Here is a 19112-nt window from a genome sequence, read left to right on the forward strand (position 1 = left end):
CCATTTATATTTAAAACATCCGCCCCAGAGTCCTAAGCCATGTGAAATATGAGGATATGTCAAGCCAAACTATGCCATTTTGAAGACCTCTGTGGAAAATCATTTATAGTTTACGCAACGCATAAATACCTAAATTAACCTTAACAAAACTCCAGTTACCACGATCACTCCAAATTAACCTGTACTCAATATTAATTCCTGAAAACATTGTGGAAACTGTTTCCTCTAATAAATTATTATCCACAAACATGAAGGTCGCGAACCCATGAGGCAAATCACGAGAGTCCAAATAGAGCTGCAATTTGTCATTCTACACATAGTCAGAAGCCTCAGAGAGGTCGAGAAAAATGCTTGTTCCTGCCTCTCCAATCCATCAACAACAGCGTCCAAGATGTTTGTTACTGCATCAGCCGTTGACTTATTCTTCCTGAAACCAAATTGTTGTGAACTAATAATGAAATATTCGGTAGGAAACATAGATCTCACTAGGAAGAATTTTCCCAAAATGTTGCCTACCACAGGAAGACTGCAATCGGTCGATAATTGTTAGCTATGCAAGGATCGCATTTTTTGAATACTGGAATCATTAGACTGGATGGAAATTTCCTTTTTAGAAAGAAAAATGTATCGATGTTGTCAGTGGTGTTAATGTGTTCTTGAAATAGCGTTTTAGTAACCAGACTGACATGCCATTTACATCACAAGACTTTTCCGACCCCATTCCCTGTATCATACGTGCAATCTCCGACTCCTCAACAGGAGCCAATGCCACGTTTGTCATTATAAGATATGTCCCAGTTTCTGGCTACGTTACTGGCAGTGCTCATACTGGTTGACTGCTGTTGGTGCTATGCCTCACACAACACATGAGAGCGGAACAAACTGTAGACGAGCGGAAGCTGTGTCACCACGAGATGGCGCCGGCACTACCAGTGTTGTGTGTGGCGTGAGTCACCGAAATGAAGTGAAGAGAGCAACAGAGTATTGCGTGACCTGATGTTACTGTGTGACCTGTCTAGCATATCCTGTATCCTCTTGTAGGAAGACATCAACACATCCTCCACAAGGCCTTGGTTCGACAATGGCTGACCTACAGAACCAATGGTCTCAGAGCTAGGGTCTGCAGGTAATACTAAGCAGACTACATGTAATCAAACGCGTAAAAGGCACAATCCCGATATAATGTATATTTATAGAGAGGAAGAATATGTGTTTGTAGTCGTCTTACCCACCACTGTCAATAATAGGTAATACATCCACTTGGTATGTGCATAGTCACAAACATTTGCCAATATGATCGAGTGAATTGTCTATCCGACTGTTCTCATGCAGACAGTTTAAAATTTCCCACGCGAACCTTAAAAAAATACTGTAACAATAAACTGATGCAACGGATAATTAAAGGATCCAACAGTAAAAACGAAAGTACCTGAAAATTTGCTGGCCTTTAACCTGTTTATCCTAAATCGAGGAAAACAGACCTTCCTATCCCTCAGCTAACAGAAATTTATGTACTCGATTTCAAGTCTGTAGGATCTTTCTATCAAGAGCTAAATCACACACAAATCGACAGACGATACGATTTTATGAAGAAATTGCAGGGTCCTTAATAATTGCTACTCTCTAATGAGAGAATTAAATAGTTTTCTGCTTCGATGCTGTGTATGTCTAGGCCTCCTAATTATAAAATACGACACTACATATTCAAACAATTTTGTACCTTTAATTGTAGAGAAAGAAATACACACTTGTCCCAATAATTTGTTTTCCTTATCCAATGAAATTTTGTCTTGAATTACCTCACCTTATGCTTTGGTCATACTGATCGAAGATTTATATCAAAACTCACAAACAGTTATTAGAGGCAAGTCTGCTATGGTAAAACTGTAATCATGTGGGCAAAGTTCCATAAAATAGTCAAATTTTAACACTCCTATTTATTATATACGGTATCCTTGAATTACTACCTTATGAGGTTTTTATTCCGATACTTGATTGGTAACTGTGCAGTAGTTTCATAAACTTAACGATTTCAAACTTTTTGGTATTAAATGAATATTGTTATTTGTTATTAAACTTTATGTATGCTGGGTTTGTCTTGCTACAAAGACGAACATAGTAGCTCGCGCTCCCTACACCTTATGTAACTCACGTCCAACGTGGGTTTAGTAATTGTTCTAATTACTTTAATAAGTGTTATCAATCTTCAGTTTTATCGGTTTTTTTATTCGATTTCTGCTCACTTAATTATTCTCAATTAAATTATAAATACCACATTATAAGTTTTTCCACATTACAGGAATGTCTTGGTTTATGAAACAAAATTTTCTCGTAGTACAACTATCTGAACTATCGGATAATTCGGTTATTTTCAGTCGATAGGAAGTGGCTACCGCGGGAAGGTCAGGTCGATATGCAGTGTAGAGAGAGCGACGCGACGCGACGGCGCGATAGTGGCTGCCTCATCAATTTCCTGGTAACCGAATAACGTTACTCAGAAACTGTAATGGGCCACTCATTCACTACTACTCAACTCCCCATTCATAAAGCTCGCGGCTGTTTTGGTTTTTCTAGTGAGTAACCGAGTCATTTGAATAGCTCCGACCTCTGACAATTGGACTTTGAATTATTCAAGACTGCGGCACGTAGGAAGACGTGCGATGCTGCATGTTTGACGGCTGCCTGGACACTCGCTGGTTTGTCAGCTCTTTAGGTGATGTCAGATGGGGATATTTATTGCACGTCAACCACAAAATTGTGCCAACGCGTCGTATCAAAAAAATAACATTAAGGAACCAACAAAACTTAATTTCTTGGTAAAAGTAACCTTTTATTTATGAAAATGCTTTTTTTATCAAATTATAAACAAAACGCTCATATACATTAAACTCAAAAACATGTTAAATCCGTATATGTAAGGATCTTCAAATACTTGAAATATATCCTTATTATTAAGGATTCATCAGGACATTCTTAAAATCGTGTTTTCGTCCGCAGACTCGGTAATTCTTGACAGTAAGTTTCAAGAGACTACTTCGCATAGGTTCGTCTTGATGCAAGAAAGGAGGCCTATCGATTTTGGGATCAGTATGTCAACGCCATTCCGTCCGTCCGTCCGTCTGTGAGGTAACTTATGATAAAATGTGGCTAGAGGATTAAAAATTGGCAACTAGGATCTTCTTGGTCCAAGGAAGAGCTCTATTGTTGTTTGTGCCAAAAGGTCAAAGGATAGTCCGTCTCTCTATCCGTCTGTGCGATAACTCTTCCATTGTACTCTACTGTGACCTTTAATACTTCGTTATATCGGTTTAAAAATTTAAAACAATGTAGGCCTATTTTTAACGTCAGTCAGTCATAATGAATATGTAATATGAAGCAAAGAATTCATGATATTTAATAAAATAAAATAAAACAGGAATTTACTCAAATAAATGAAACTGTTATATGAGTTCAATACTTTTTCAAAGTGTTACTAAATACATTTCACTATTTATGTAATGGTAAAAAATATGTCGAGCAAAGTTTGTTTCATCATTAATATTTTGAGACATAGAGAAAGGGATTTCCATCGTACAAATATGCAAACTTATCGATAATTAATAACGCATTGTTTTTAGAATAGAAGTATTGGAAAGTAATTGACGGCATATTAACTTTTATGTAATTGTGTCTTTTCTTTTACATAAATTGAATCTAATTTTAGAAAATAAGCATGAAATACTCCGCGGGTCGAATAATATGTGACGTTTCAGTGGAAGTATAAAGGCGTGATAACTGTATTAAAGCAGTGGGCTGTTTTGTTTGTAAACATAACACAGATAAAGTGAGAGATTTATGTTTCTACGAGGATAGCGAATTTTAATTATTAGCTAACCGCAAAGAGGCTGGTCGGTGTTTTCCTCACAGTAAATAACCCGGGAAGATAGGTCAAGGAAGATTTTTGCCCCACCGCCACAATGTATGAATGCTATGTGTGGTGTTTTTCCTTCAATAATTGCCGACAGTGAGTCAGTCAGGCCGACGGGCGTGCGCGGCGATGGCCTTACGTAAGTCTGGAGCCTGCAGGCCTGGAGCTGGAGGAGCGCGGCGCGGCGAGAAAGCCGCCGGAAATGCCTGGAAATGCGCAGCAGGGCCATCACGGTCGCGTAATGTGGGCCACACAAGCTCCCGCGCTGGCGCGCTCCTTGGCCCGGACTGTGCGAACTAAAGCCAGAATGTCAACATCCTACCGAAGCGAGCAGCGATTATCAGGCCACGCTCTGCTGGGAGCACGTGATAAAATTCCATCGAAAGGAAATTCACGAGTTCAGTCAAGGCCACACACAAATTTGTTTACATCTGCAGTCTTGTGTAAACAAATTTTTCAACAAATCGTTTTCAAATGTTCTGGGGAACATGTCTGGCCTATTATTAACTTATAAAGGGGAAAAAGGTTACATCTCAATTTATTGATTTGGAGACTCAGATGTATAATATGCTACAATTCTTTTTTATTTTGTCTATTAAAAATGTGCGTTTTTTCTGTTTGTGTTCTGTCATTTTGTCACCATTTCATAGCAAAATTAAATCTGTTATTGTACGTTTCTGTGAATCTACATGAGATGTGTGCAAATTGAAATACATAAAATCTGTTTTCATTTATTCATCAAACAATCGCAAAAAGTTCTATAAAGTATGAAAAATATGTTTACGCTGTCCGTAAAAACTCGTTTCAAAATACTATTGCTCTATGCTTAGATCGAAGCTAGTTTCCTATCTCAGACTAGCTAATGTAACTCCATGTTTAGCTTAGATTGGTAGCCGTTTTCATTACAGATAATCTCGCAGCATCAATATTTTATGAATTGGTTCTTACATCGACACCCGCTTCATCTATGAGATGTTGGTAGCACAAAAGTTTTATTAGCTTTGAATACTTTGATATAAATACTATTATGTAAATATTTATGCAGCCTCCTTTTTACAACTTAGTAGGCCCAGCTAGACAAATTTATTGTCAGTTGAAACTATTTATTGTTTTATAGTTTCAGTTGAACCAATCACGGATGAAATATCTGAGATTTGGTCAATGAGTTTACTGGTACTTTTATTGTAGGAAAGAAATTAGCTATATAAAGAAAATTCAGAGCCTACAGAAGAAACAACGCAGTGGACTACTAATAGTTGAGAATTTATAATAATCCTGTTGGCGGGGGCCAGTTCATTGCATAGTGTGTAATTAATGGACTAACGAACACAAGAAATAAATTTGATTTTGCGACAAAACAAAATAAAAATAAGCTAATTAGGCTAATGAAACTTAAATGCAATTACAAACATGTAATCCATAGAGAGTTTCATAAATATCATAAATTTATTGTGAGTTGAAACTATTTATTGTTTTTATAGTTTCAGTTGAACCAATCACGGATGAAATATCTGAGATTTGGTCAATGAGTTTACTGGTACTTTTATTGTAGGAAAGAAATTTGAGGTTTTATTTTTCAGATTTATAGCCATAAACGTAAATGTAGATAGTTCTACTTTATTATACATGAACAACATTTTACTATTGTATAAAAATTCTTGTATATGAATTGTATAAAATCGTCTCAGAGCCTATTACAACAGGCCTATTACAGTGGAACATTTTAACTAATAAGAGTAAACACCTACTAAGAGTAACGTAATGCTAGTTATAAGTGGTCAGTGTGACATAAGTTGACCTTGTAGAATGTAAGTATAATTACACTGGATTAACCCAGAAAAAATGGCAATACGCACGGACACCGCAAATACATTTATTCAATTGTCAGATACAACTTGCAGCGTTTTTTTCTTGTTACCTGTTATGAAGTAACGACTGGCATCATATATATTGATAGTCAGTCAGTTAAGTATCTAGACTAAGAAACACAAGGTTTGACAAACGTTGTGTTATTGTAGACAGCAGCACAATTGTCACTATTGTTAAAGTTGAAAAGATTTTTTCTGCGTCTGCAAAAGTTATAGGAATATTTAAAACAATTACATTATACAGGTTTGAGAACAGCAAAGCAAGTTACTTCTAAAGCTAAAGTGATTGCCTATTTTAAAAAGATAAAAACCTTTCGCTCAAAGCATGTGCATAGCACAGGTTTGGTAACCTTAGCACCCATAAGTGGTGTGTGGCTTAGTTTTTGAAGGGAGCAATCCGTTTTAACTCTGAGGAGTGTACATATTTCAACTTTGATTACGAAGAGACCCTTCTCTATTGAGCAAGAGGATCGCTTGAGCAAGAACAGGTAAGAGGTCCCCAGGTAACATAAGCTAAATGTACGATGAAGTTTTGCCGTAGTACTCATCAAGAATACGCTTATACGTTAAGCGGGACCGTGGTCCCTCATCGTGGTACTCTCAGGGTCCGGTTGCTCTACTTCTTTAAGGGCCTGTCCTAGCTGAGTGCCACGCTACCAATGTCTAAATTGGTTCCCAGTGCTCTCAACAAATGGTGGCGACAACGGGACGCGGGTCGTTGCTGTCTCGCGACCAAAAACGATCAAGTTTGTCTTCGGTTGCGAAAACAGGCAACGTCGCGACGCACGCCTAACTAAGGTCATGTGTCTCCGCGGTTTGTGTTATTCGCTCTTGTTTTCCTTGTTGTTAAGAAAAAAAGTTAATTTAAGAAGAAAACCAAAATTAAACTGCATAAAAACAGACATCTTGAAGGTGATTGTCTTTTTTGAACGCCAGATTTCACCTCCGGGCATGTGGTGTCCAGTGAAATTATAAGGTATAAGATTCTTGCTAAACTAAACTTAAATGCCATACCTAACGTGAAATAAAAAATGCTATGACAAATTAGTTTTAAATTCAAAAGTTCCACTTAACGTAAGATCTAATAAACTCACTATTCTTTGGAATCAGAACCACAACGGGAAGCAAATCGCAGATCACGTAATGATTTTTTTTTGGAATTATCAGAGGACAAACTACAACAAATTCAGATTGTACTGCCGGCCGGATACGAGACGCTCATGCCCTCAGTCCTATGTACAGCATGGTTATAATAGAAGTCGCCTATGAGCTACGGATCAAGAATGAAGCACTCGTCTGTGGGCTTAGATGAGATTGCGATGAGATGTGTTCTGTTGATACAGACTATTTTCACTTATTTACTTGAATATGACTCTGGCGTATGTCCTACTTATCTAAAAACCAATAAATTAATTCCAATTTTTAAACGCAAAAATGTCCTCTTATCTGACAATTACAGGCCAATATCTATTTACCAGTTCTCTCTATGAAAGTCTAAGGTCTATGACCTATGACTATGGTTAAACGATAATGAGCCAGCTCAAAAGTGGTACTTTGAGCGAATATCAGCATGACTTTGTAAGAAACAAATCAACGGATTTTAATTCATAAATCCCACTGCATCTTCAATTGACAAACTTCAGTCTTCAATTAATTGATATTTTTGTGACATCAGCAAGGCTTTTGATAGAGTGCGACGTAATGCCTTGCGGAGTAAACTTGAACTTGAATCATAAGGTGTGCATGGACCATGCCCTAGATATTTTCAAGTCGTATCTGACTAATAGAAACCAAACAGTTGAAGCAAGTAACTGTCCATATGGTACTTTCCGATCTAATTTTATGTCTATAAAAGTAGTGTTCCCCTAGGCTATATTTTGGGCCCTATACTTTTTACTATTTTTATGGACGACCTCCCTCTAAATGTTCACTAAAGTCGAGCTGTAATATATGCTGATGACTGATCTTTTCTAGTTTCTGAGCGTAATCTAAATCTGCTCGGCAAGAATAACCATAGAACAAGCTTATTAATTGTTTTATTAAAACCGATTACAACTCCATACTTAAAACCCCGGATTTATGAATTTTAAACTATCTAATCCATCATGTCTTTTGGAAAATTATTTTACAGGTGGGAGTTTGGTTACATATCTTAAATCAACCAAATTTCTAGGCCTGCATGTCGATGACAACCTTAATTGGTAGCACAAGCGTGCTCCTTGCAGTGTACCATGCAAATGTAGGGGCAGTCGATTAATGTTTCTTGTTGCTGTGCCGATTCATCACACACGCAGTTACAAAAAGGGACCATTATACCTATGCCGAAAATGTTTAGTTAAATAATAAAAAACTAAAACTATATATAAAGCACCAGCTTTATAAAAGGTTAAGGAACTATTTCTATAACATAAATATGTTAAATATAATGCACACAAATTTTCCTAGACGGCTAAGTTTATTATAATGTTATTTATTAGTTAATGTGAATAAAAGCTAGGTTTAAAAACCCAAAACGCTACTCCTCATTTCACCTTTTTAAGTAGACAAAAATACTTTCAGTAAGGCAACCATACATAAAACCTGTTTTGGTCTATATCTTCACGCATCGTGATTCTGTGATAACTGAGGTTACGCACCAACATTTCAGCCGTACATAATTGGTTAACGCTACATTCTTAAGGCAACTCTCATTCTTAATATGTAATGTCGAATGGGGGCCGTCGAATTGGGTTATAGCTAGTGCGAGGAGGGGGGTAGGTACCCGGCCTGGGCTCTAAGTTGGGGCGGGCCCCGCAAATATGTAACCAATCTGACTAAGGCACTAACTGGACATCTCGATAAGGATCATCTGCAGATGTTTCTACATTTAGCAGGATTAGTTCTATGGTGGTGCAGGCCTAATCATGGAATTCGGCTAAGTAGGTTGACACAATTTCACTTTTGTCTACTCGAGGTATGGAAAAATTCCTTTTATGTATGTTTTATGTATATTTATCTGACCGCAGGATATCTCGGGAGTTAAATAAGCTATATGCTTGAAATTTGCATGCAACCTTACCGATGTTGTTACGCGACAAGTGGTGTGCCGTACTCATACCATGTCTATCCATATGCAGTACAGACCTCTAAAGTGGCAAATTTCAGTTTCTTTGTGCAGCTGACGATGGTTTAACTATTACTTATGTGGATCACGGTCGGTTTTTCAATATAGTAAGTGTGTCAAAATAAAAAAAATAAAATCTTAGAACAAATATGGTTTAATATATTTAAAACTCCCTTTCGGAGACTCTCACTACAACTTCTACCAAAACTAGAAAGGATGACAATTTATTATTTTTGTTTCTCAGGAAAGACTCCTGTATCAATTTCAAGAAAACCCAGGTTGTGTGATCATGCAGTCTAAATTTGCTCAGCTCGTACACTGTTAAGGTTTTCCAATTTTGGAAACCACCCATCTCAATCGTAGGTTCTGGAGGTGCGCTCGTTGTTCAAATAATGCCAAGGAAAAGCGCACAGTCTTGTGTGCTCCAACCCCACTCCACGCTACTCCAAAGCCTATTTTCCTTGTTTAAAACAACATGTAAAGTTTGATGTTAAAACATCATTAGTGTGAAACTGTGTTTATTTTGTTTTGCATAAAGATACAATCTGTGTTTTAATGTGTTCCATTGTACCAGTATTATATTGGATTGGGAATATAAACACTCTTTGTTTATACAGTTTTTATTTCTCTACCATACATACTACTTAATGAATATTACCTAGTTAAATATTAATTTACTTATTATTTATGTGATGGTAATTTTTACTTTATAACATTTACCAGTATGAATTTATAGACCCTTTTCAGTGGGGATATAGTAACACAATGATTATATAGGTTTACAAATACCTACCATCAAGTAAAGAAACGATCAGAAAATAATTACCTACTTTAAAATAGCAAAATACAACTTAAAGGATTAATATAAAAGTTAATGCTAATTTAAACTCCAGTTCACCTTCCTCTTATAGCAGCGCGTGAATCTGACGCTGTTGGACTTGAATCCTGGAATCTGGAGTCATATTCGTCTGAAGGGATCCAGAAAACGTAGGCGGCGAAGAAACTCATAACGAACTCTTAACATAGTTTCAGCATCAGAGACATTCAGACTAAAAATTATAATGTAATCTAGGGGAAGAGGAATTCTCATTGTCTCATCATATGCACAATTGATGTTTCAGATACGATCTCTAAGCACGGTGGGGTAACCGAGTTTTCCACACAAGTCGTACCTATGGCGGGAAGGGATTGATTCAATGAGGATGTCTGTTTAGCTCCAGTTCTAAGAGGAATCTAAACTGCAGCTAAACTCATCATTCACATTGAAGCAACACTTCCCACCATAGCTATGGCAGATGAATAGTGTTAACTTTTAAAGATAATACGGCAGAGTATCGCTAAAATATAGTCTTCATACATTTTTAGTATTTTTTTCTGTCAGTTTAATTTCTGACATTGTGATATTTGGATACATGGCCAATCTTAGCACTCTCCTCGACTTCAACAACTTATCGTCCTCTACATTTTAAAACTTATAAAAGGTAATTCGAGATCATTAATAATACATAATATTCATGCATTTAAGCAAATATAGAAATAGGATTAGTCCATTGAGTGAACTAGGTGTTTGTATAATTACTTGCAAGATTAATTGTATTAAACGAGAATAATTTGTTGTCCAAAACAAATTACTTACCTTAAAGGGGGCTTTCAATTTAAATATAGTTTGATCTAATCTAATGAAAAATAAAATAATAATAAAGTTCATTAATACATTAAACTTATTTATGGACCAATACAGAGATTTCATTTTCGTTATATCTTCGCCAATTGTATTGTAGTTGATTGGATAAAACATTTTTAAAGAAAACATTCCTAATCCGTTTACAAAATTTTAATTACCTTTCCGGGAATCGAACCCGTAGCTATTACCGCAGCCACATGCCACAACGAAGGTCAGTTGATGTGCCAATGACAGTTTATATAAAAACAGTTATATGCTCGTATTTGAAACCAAGTATTTTGTAAAATTTCAAAACGTTAATAACACACAAAATAATTTATTTATCATAGTTTAAAGATATACGCGAGGAAACGTTATCTAAATTACTGAAGATTAGGTGAAAACAGCGTACTATAGTTAGACACAGTAAGAGTTTTTCCCACTTCGTGCCAGCGGAGAAAACTGTCTGACATTTACGAGCTTTAGAATGGCTTATTACTGCTCATAAAAATACAAGCGATTCTAGAACTACTTGTTGGTGTTAATATCTTTTACAAATCAAGTCCCCGGGTGAACCACAGGCACAACTTCCTTATGGTAAATTTACGTTTTATGTTTGTGGGATACAAAGTGGAGGTTGACACCTGATAGTAATGGCAAGGTGGCAGTGACGTCACCCCAGCTGTTTAACAATGTCAACAGCCGACCGTCCTATCAGTGAAGACGAGGTGTTAGGGCTTGAGTCAGGGTGGTGACGACGTGTCTATATCATACACACAACGTCGTCTAGCGCGAAAATAAAACTGTTACACGTAACATATGTACTTCCCGTGGATAAGACACATTTCCGTAGATTAACGGAGGTATTCCTTTATCTCTCACATTCCAAGAGCATTGCTAGTTGTCTCAACTGGTAGTTGTGACCTCGTAACAAGACAAGAGACAAGATAATTATACAACTTTAATTATTTTTACAGGCACATCGTGATTTCAGCCCCTAATATTGCAACACGAGGTATTCTGAATCACTACAGAATTATTTTTACTGATCCTATTAATTTCTGTGAGACGTTTGGTAAATAAATTCCTTTGACAGCTTACTCACTAAAAGAAAGAGTAAAATTTCAAACTTTAAGGTTTTTATCATGTAAAATGATACATATATTTTTGAAAATAGAGTATATCTTGGATTGATAAAAAAATATTTATATATATATATATATAGTTTTGTATTCATTTATATATATATATATATATATATATATATATATATATATATAAGTATAATATGCAACATTCAAAACTTTAGTTTTGCATTGTTATTAACATCTTGCAAATGACTTTCGTAAATAAAAGAAACCCTTCTAACCAAACATTAAATATAGCAACGGCATTGGTAAATCATGATACATTTTTTTCACTTTTAATACTGTGGTTGGATTTACGTCAATAAACCGCCATGTAATTTCAAAGAAATTAATTATGACGTCAGCAGTAACGTATCGTGTAACCACAAGACACCGGATGTAGTTCCATTATTAGTACTATGTTCTATTTATAAGCAGGTGTTGTATATATGTATGTATATATTTTTATTTAAATTTAAACGTCTTTATTACATTCCTTATTTTTCTACATATTATCAAAGTTAATATCGTGAAGTTAATGTCTGGTTTATTTCATATCACAATATCAACTAAACCCTAGTGCTTGGTATTTTGCCGAGTCGTCAGTGAAAAACACCATACTTTGATAATGCACTGACCAACGGATGGTACATTCATCAAGAGGTGTTTTTATACTGTTAGATTAAATAATAATATGTGTTTACATGCACGACTAAACCGTACCTTGCGAACAAGAACAAGAATAAGCGATTTCAGTAGACTTATGTTGATAAGCAAACTGTTTTTGGTTGTGTAATCTTTTTAGTTTCAGAGTACATCTCTTACACTGTAGGTTGAAATAGTAAAATAAAAAAATGAATTTTAATTCATTTTTATCCAGTTCTATATAAAATTGGTTGAACTTCAAATTGTATATATTTTACAGTGTCTTACAGTATACCATAAGAGAATGACTAGTGTTATGATTTAAGACTTTAAAAGTTAAAACTAGTTTTAAAATATGTAACAATTTCTTCTACTTAACTTTTATATTATACAATGAAATATTCATATCTCTATCTCCCGCCTTTTTCCTTAGTATTAATAAAGCTAAAAATTCTTCGTAGAATGTTATAATCGTTTTTCTTAGCTTCAATAGAGGTATAGTAAAGGACTAGAAATAAAAATGTATTACCAAATAAAATTTTGACTTCGTACTCCGATTAACTGAACACCTTAAATTTCCATGTTTTATTTTTTTCAGGAGTTCATCAGATTAAGGAATAATATTTTATGTCAACTTAAATGCCACAAGTATGGAGGGCCTATACTTAATTGTGTGCGGATTGAGAAAACAGAACCAAATTCCCGATCCAACACTTTTTTATTTAGTAAAGACTGTAAGTAGTGGAGAATTAAAAAGGTAATTGGTTTATAATAATCCAGTTTTTTAACGAAATACTGTATTCAGTGTTGGTACTTGCTTTAATAATTTGCCATTTTTAAAAATTTTGTTGATTTTGTAGATTATTTTCATACTATTAATGTGTCCAACTATAAGTTAATTTGACTTAAATTTTGTGATTTAAACACAATTTACTGTAATCTAAGTACAATTATAAATATTTTTACTTATGCTTTATATTGTATCTACAGATACAAAATTAAATATCAATAAGATCATATAGGTTACTAAGTAACAATAACCAATTCAATATTCTTACTTGGTCATACTTATGTGTATAACACTGCAACTCAATTTTACAGTGATTTACGTTATTGTAATCCTTCCGTAAATAGTGGGTATGCTCTTTAATCGAAGTTGTATTGAAATTGGATCATTTTAGTGAAACTTACGAAGGCACATTACACATAAAAAAAAAAGAATATGAGAATGCAATGCTTTTTAATTTTACTGCAGTGACGGATGGTCTATTCTGCAATGAAAGAAATGAAATCTAGAGTAGTAGGCACTGGTAGTTGATCAACATTCTTAAAGTAGCAAGTTCATAAGTTCTGGGAGGAATTAAGCACAAATTTTGGTGAACAAATGCTCAGCAAGTAAAGTTTTTTCTATTAATTAGACAAAGCTTTTTCATTTTACCTACAGGTTAACGCACCGACAAGAGTATGTCGGTTTAAGTCTTATTTTAATATTACCCTTAATATCGAAAATATCGAAAACATAATCAATAATTGACTGTATCAATGAAGTTATCTTTCCAACATCTTAATCTGTGTTTTGACGAAATTATGGTAAAATCAAAATTTTTAGCTATTTATTTGAAACTGAAAAAAGCTCAGCACTCTTCTTGTACAATTGTGTTTATATCTTTTAATTCCATAACGCATTAGATGTTGCTATATAAAATAAGCTATCATGGAGTGGTGAGTTAGTGATGGTATAGGTAAAACCATACTATGGTGTAAGACAGTAAGTCACTAAGCTTAGCAATGAGACATCTAAGCCTAAAGACAGGGGTCTATGGGGGGAACTATGGGGTGTTTCGGGTGTGCCTCAAGGTAGTGCGTTAGCTCAATAATTTTTAATTCGCATACGTATGATTTCCCCACCCATGTACAATATTGCTCATTTTTGTGCGAATGGCCGTCAACATCACTTGTTATATGAGTTTGGAAAGATTTCAATAATTGTCGTTTATCGGATCAACTCTGAGACTGACGGATGGACAATGGTCTGAACCATTAGTGTGAGGAAGTTCAGTGTTCTTCGTGTTGCCTCACGCAATATGGTACAGGTATTTGATGAGTAGAGTCACGGGCGTGCTACATGATGGAAATCTGTCTTTAAGAAACAATTTTTAGATCCGGCTGAAATAAAATGACTTAAGTTTTTTCACCATAACAACAATATTAAACCTCATTCAGTTTTAAGCCCTATTGTAGTCGAAGAATTATGTGAGGTGCCTAACTTGGAAGATCTGATTAATACACATCCAAACACTTTTAGTTTGGTATGTCTAGTGTATATTTTTGCAATATTTAATCAATTTGAATACAACAAAGTTTGAGATTTTTCTGGATGACCCAAGTAATCGGAAAACTAAGAACGGTTTGGAAAATCTCAAGATTATTTTACTACTACCCGCCCTTGTTCTTTTCAGTTGTGCCTGATTGAGACCTTACACTTTCTGACTATGTCAATACATTTAATATTGTGTACTTATAGACTAAGGGACCTGTTCAGGATTGGAGCAGTACTGCCGAAGTCTGCCAAGCAGATGTTCTGCCTGATTAAAGAAAATAAATATTGAAACAATTAGGTGCAAACGATATTCCGACGAGATTTTAAATTTACGTCGCCGTGGAATTTGTTTATTAAAGAATGCGATAAAAAGGCACAACATTTGCGTGCCTGTTTTCATCATAGTAACATTTTACTCGAACTCTAATTGTAAATCATAGTGCAAAAATAGTTTTGGATTGAAATTTCTACAGAACGTAACAGCAATAAAAAATTACTTTACTGTTTGGGAAAATTGCATTTTTATTGTGAAATTTCACGTATACATTTGGCTCGGTTGTAACTATGGACTAAAAACCAATATGATGGGATTTTTAACCTGCCTTGAAATTTTTATGACGTTATGGTGAGTAATAAAATATATACTGACAGTCTGAATACGTCAATGGGGACGTAAGAAAATTGGTAATCAACAGTATCATTTCTAACCTTAATATTAAACTATCCACTTGAATAGTGACGTAAATAAAATATTTATATATATAAGTTTTGGTGTAATGGGCGTAAAAATTTGTTTCAGTGTAAATACGGGAGTGACGTTTACGTGGAATAAAGCATATTTTAGGGCAGATAATAATAAAATAATTAGCTCAATGGACATAAAAATCAAATAAAACTTGTATCATTAACCAAACTGTAAAAAATATAAAATAATGTGTTTTGTTTGTGAGATTCAAGTTTTCTTTTGCGGAAGATCGATCATATGACCCTCCTCCGTATTTACGCCACTGTAATTGACCATCTTACTTGTTTTCCCTATAATCTTGATAGTGAAAACACTTTTAGACTTGCTGGTATAAACTAGTATAATAATATAATAATTACAATCATTGTTTCAGGAATCACCGCAAACCACACGAGTTAGTCAAGCACACGTAAGTAATGCATTTCATTATTCTTTTAGTGTAAAGAGACGAAGCTGCTGAGTATTTTTTATTTTTATTCCCTCAACAGGTGGGAATTTTTTGGTTTAAGTTATGTTCTGAATCCAACGACTAGATTGGGCGATAAGGATCGTCCTTGTACTTTGTCAGTTATAATATAGTAAACTATACGATGTGTACAGTGCGTACTTCACGTACGTTTTATTGGATTCTACAATTACAAACTTAACATTTGATCCATGTAATTATTTTTAAATTTAGAATGTGATGGACAATGCTGCACAGTTTCTGTGTTAAGGTGTGTCGACAAAATCAATGCGAGAACAGATAGTCCAAATATCACGTTACCGTTCTGTCTGTCTCAGGGTGAGCTCCTCTTAGTATCAGAATGAGGTGACCTTGTGAAAGAGTTTCCATAATTAGTTATTTATATATATATATTTATTCAGGTTCGTGACTATAAATAACTTGATCAACAAAAAATAATTTTTTAACACCATGTTGGTAGTGATCTTATACGAGTACATATTATATTATTATTTTTATGGTATTGCCGATGGCCTAACGGTCTAAGGCGTTGGTTTTTGAGCCAGAGTCAGACATAGCGCATCTTCGAATCCTGTCTGTGACCGTTGCACTTTTTATCAGTACCATCGACCTTGTACTGTATCGACTTCCCCTCTTATTCTATTTGATAAGATCCTCGCAAAGGCTAGTGGGCCATGAGGACGGACAGAATAAGGCTTAAAAGGGGATCGGCTTCTCCTTAAAAAATATTATGCGGAATTCCACAATTATTAAGGACTCGACAGGTCCTTAAAATCGTGTCGTTGTTTGTCCATCCGTTTGTTCAGTGTGTAACTACTCATGATAGAAAGGTTCTTAAAACTTAAAAAATGGTTCTTAGGTTTCTCTCGATCCAAGATATTGGAGTGAAACATTGTAATACTATGATATTCTTCTTATAGATAACAATGATGGCAACGACAAAGTCGCAGAATAAACTATTTGTAAGAAAACTGAGTACATTATTAACAATTTATAGTGTAACATAGTAACACGTGTAACAAAGGTACTTTGGGATTGGTTGCGTTTTGTCTGGTCGTTCGATACTCTTACTACTGTGTATCGGTTATTTTTGTCCATTACTAGCAGTAAGAGATCTTTAAATGTACTTTGGATGTATCTCCAACATTACTTTCGTGGGAAAGCCCCTGACTTTTCTATTCCTTGAGGGCTTTATCACGATCGTTATTCAACCGTTCAAAACATTTACAAGATGATTCTTATTTACTTAGTAGGATCTGTGCTTTTATGGAGGGATCCATGGTTGAATAGGAAATAAAGCAGCAAATTCAGCTCTGTTTATCAAAGAGGACGTAAATACTGTGAATAACTCCACCAAACCAAATAGGCCTACACTATTTGGGCCCTTCCAGTCATCCTGAAGATGCAGTGATCAACTCACTGTCTAGTGAGTATGGAACTATGCCATTGCTGATCACAAGAAGACAAGGTTTCCACATCGTGGTCAGATGGTTCTGGGTCAAGCTCTAAGTGAACTGTACCAGCGCGACCTTGCTCGTCGGGCAATGGCAGTGCGGTCGAGCATCATGCCGCGCCGTGTGGGGCACTACAGCATATCTCCACCGCAGAAAAAAGCTGCTATGTTGCGTCCACATTCCGGAGAGGCATTATTAATTGTTTGCTTGATTGGAGGTCGTCTCAATGCAGATAATTTGCTGCCCAAGAATGTCTCTATCTGGCTTCAGCCCACCCACCGCCAGCGTCCGTCTGGTGACTGGGGAAGGCTTGTCTGAGGAAGTCGCTCGCTGGAACTGTAACGTGCAGCAATACAAGATGTTCCCCCGGTTCAGTGTTAGAGACGGCCTCTCAGCCTTAACCTCGCCTCGTAAAATAAGAAATTCCTTGATTTCTACTTTTTACACTGACGTCGTTAGGTATTCCTAACAAATTTCCAAATTTTGTGATACGTGAAGACTGATTATAACAGAGTTCTACAAACATTTTGTAAATGTCCAATTATTGGATTTTTTCATAATCCTGATGAATAATAAACTAAATATGCCACTCCTCAATCTAGAAAGGTGATTGTAAAATAAGAATGTTTTTACATGCATAATATTAGAGCCAGCTGTATAGAAACTACCTTACAGTTTTCCCCCATAAGAACAACTTCAAACACTTATAACCTCGTTTGTGGGCGAAAAGTATTGGAGGTGTCTCATAAATACACAACCAAACGCTTTGCAGTTTTTCATGTAAAGTATATATTTTTGAATATTTAAATGAGAAAATACAAAAGGTTTGAGATTTATTTTCTAAAAGACCAAAATATGTAAAAAAAAAAAAAAACTATTCTGTGCATACGTGATAATCATATCTTTACAATGCGACATCTCTCATAGTTCTACTATGAAACATAAGGTCATCAACTTTTTTGAATTTTAACATTATTCTTATGGGACTAAAATCAAGATGGTCACTGGTATGAAGAGCATGGAAGGCTTCGCATTTAACCTATGCTGTCTCGGACAGTAACTCTGGATGTACCCGATGGTGTTCATTTTCAATTGCCATATACAAATACTAGAGATGGCGTTGCATACCTAATTTCAACCCTCTAGTTTAACTCATTCGAAAGTTATCGTGCATAAATACGAACATAACAAAACACTGAAATCCGATTTCTTCATGAATACTCTGAATCTAATTTCGGGAGATTCCTGTCAAACGCTAAGCCAAATTAATTTCGTAGTGGACACTATTAAATATATGCAAACTGTTCAAGGTAACCTTCTAGTCGAAAAATGCAAAGTTTATTATTTTCATTGTATTTTTTTATTCTTGTTGTCCCTATTTTCTGAACCTTTCGATACATAATACTTACATATTTCACTCTCATTATTACAAAAATGTACGTTTTTGTTAAAGGCCCAGCCAAATAATCAACTAATAGTCTACCTTGACATGAGCTAAGAAGAGAAGTGTAAAACCCTTGATGCAAATATGAAAGGGCCCTTGCCCTTGGTGAAAAGTACACTCACTTACAAAGTGTATCAGAGCCTGTAATGTCAGCTATCTATCGAGCCTATTTTTGCCCCAATAAAGAAGCTAAAAATAGGTTAACTTATTACAAGAAAACATATTTAGGAAAAATTTACTTTTACATGCACAATTTAACATGGGCAACTTAGAAACTACAAGTTTACGTGAAGGACACGTTCTTAGTTTATACACAATCTGCACACAAGTATAAACAAACTGAGTTCGCTGCGTCTGCGAAACCATTCAA

General features: G+C 35.3%; 1 protein-coding gene across 2 annotated transcripts in view; it reads left to right on the forward strand.

Annotated features, from left to right (window-relative positions):
- Positions 1-19112, forward strand: part of LOC124352732 — a 220688-nt gene that overhangs the window by 143823 nt on the left and 57753 nt on the right. For both annotated transcript variants that reach the window (XM_046802371.1, XM_046802372.1), the window contains one exon: positions 15752-15787. The gene's annotated coding sequence lies outside the window, so the exon portion shown is untranslated. The remainder of the gene's footprint in view (positions 1-15751; positions 15788-19112) is intronic.

The sequence above is a fragment of the Homalodisca vitripennis genome, chromosome 1 (assembly GCF_021130785.1).
Source record: "Homalodisca vitripennis isolate AUS2020 chromosome 1, UT_GWSS_2.1, whole genome shotgun sequence".
Classification (NCBI taxonomy): domain Eukaryota; kingdom Metazoa; phylum Arthropoda; class Insecta; order Hemiptera; family Cicadellidae; genus Homalodisca; species Homalodisca vitripennis.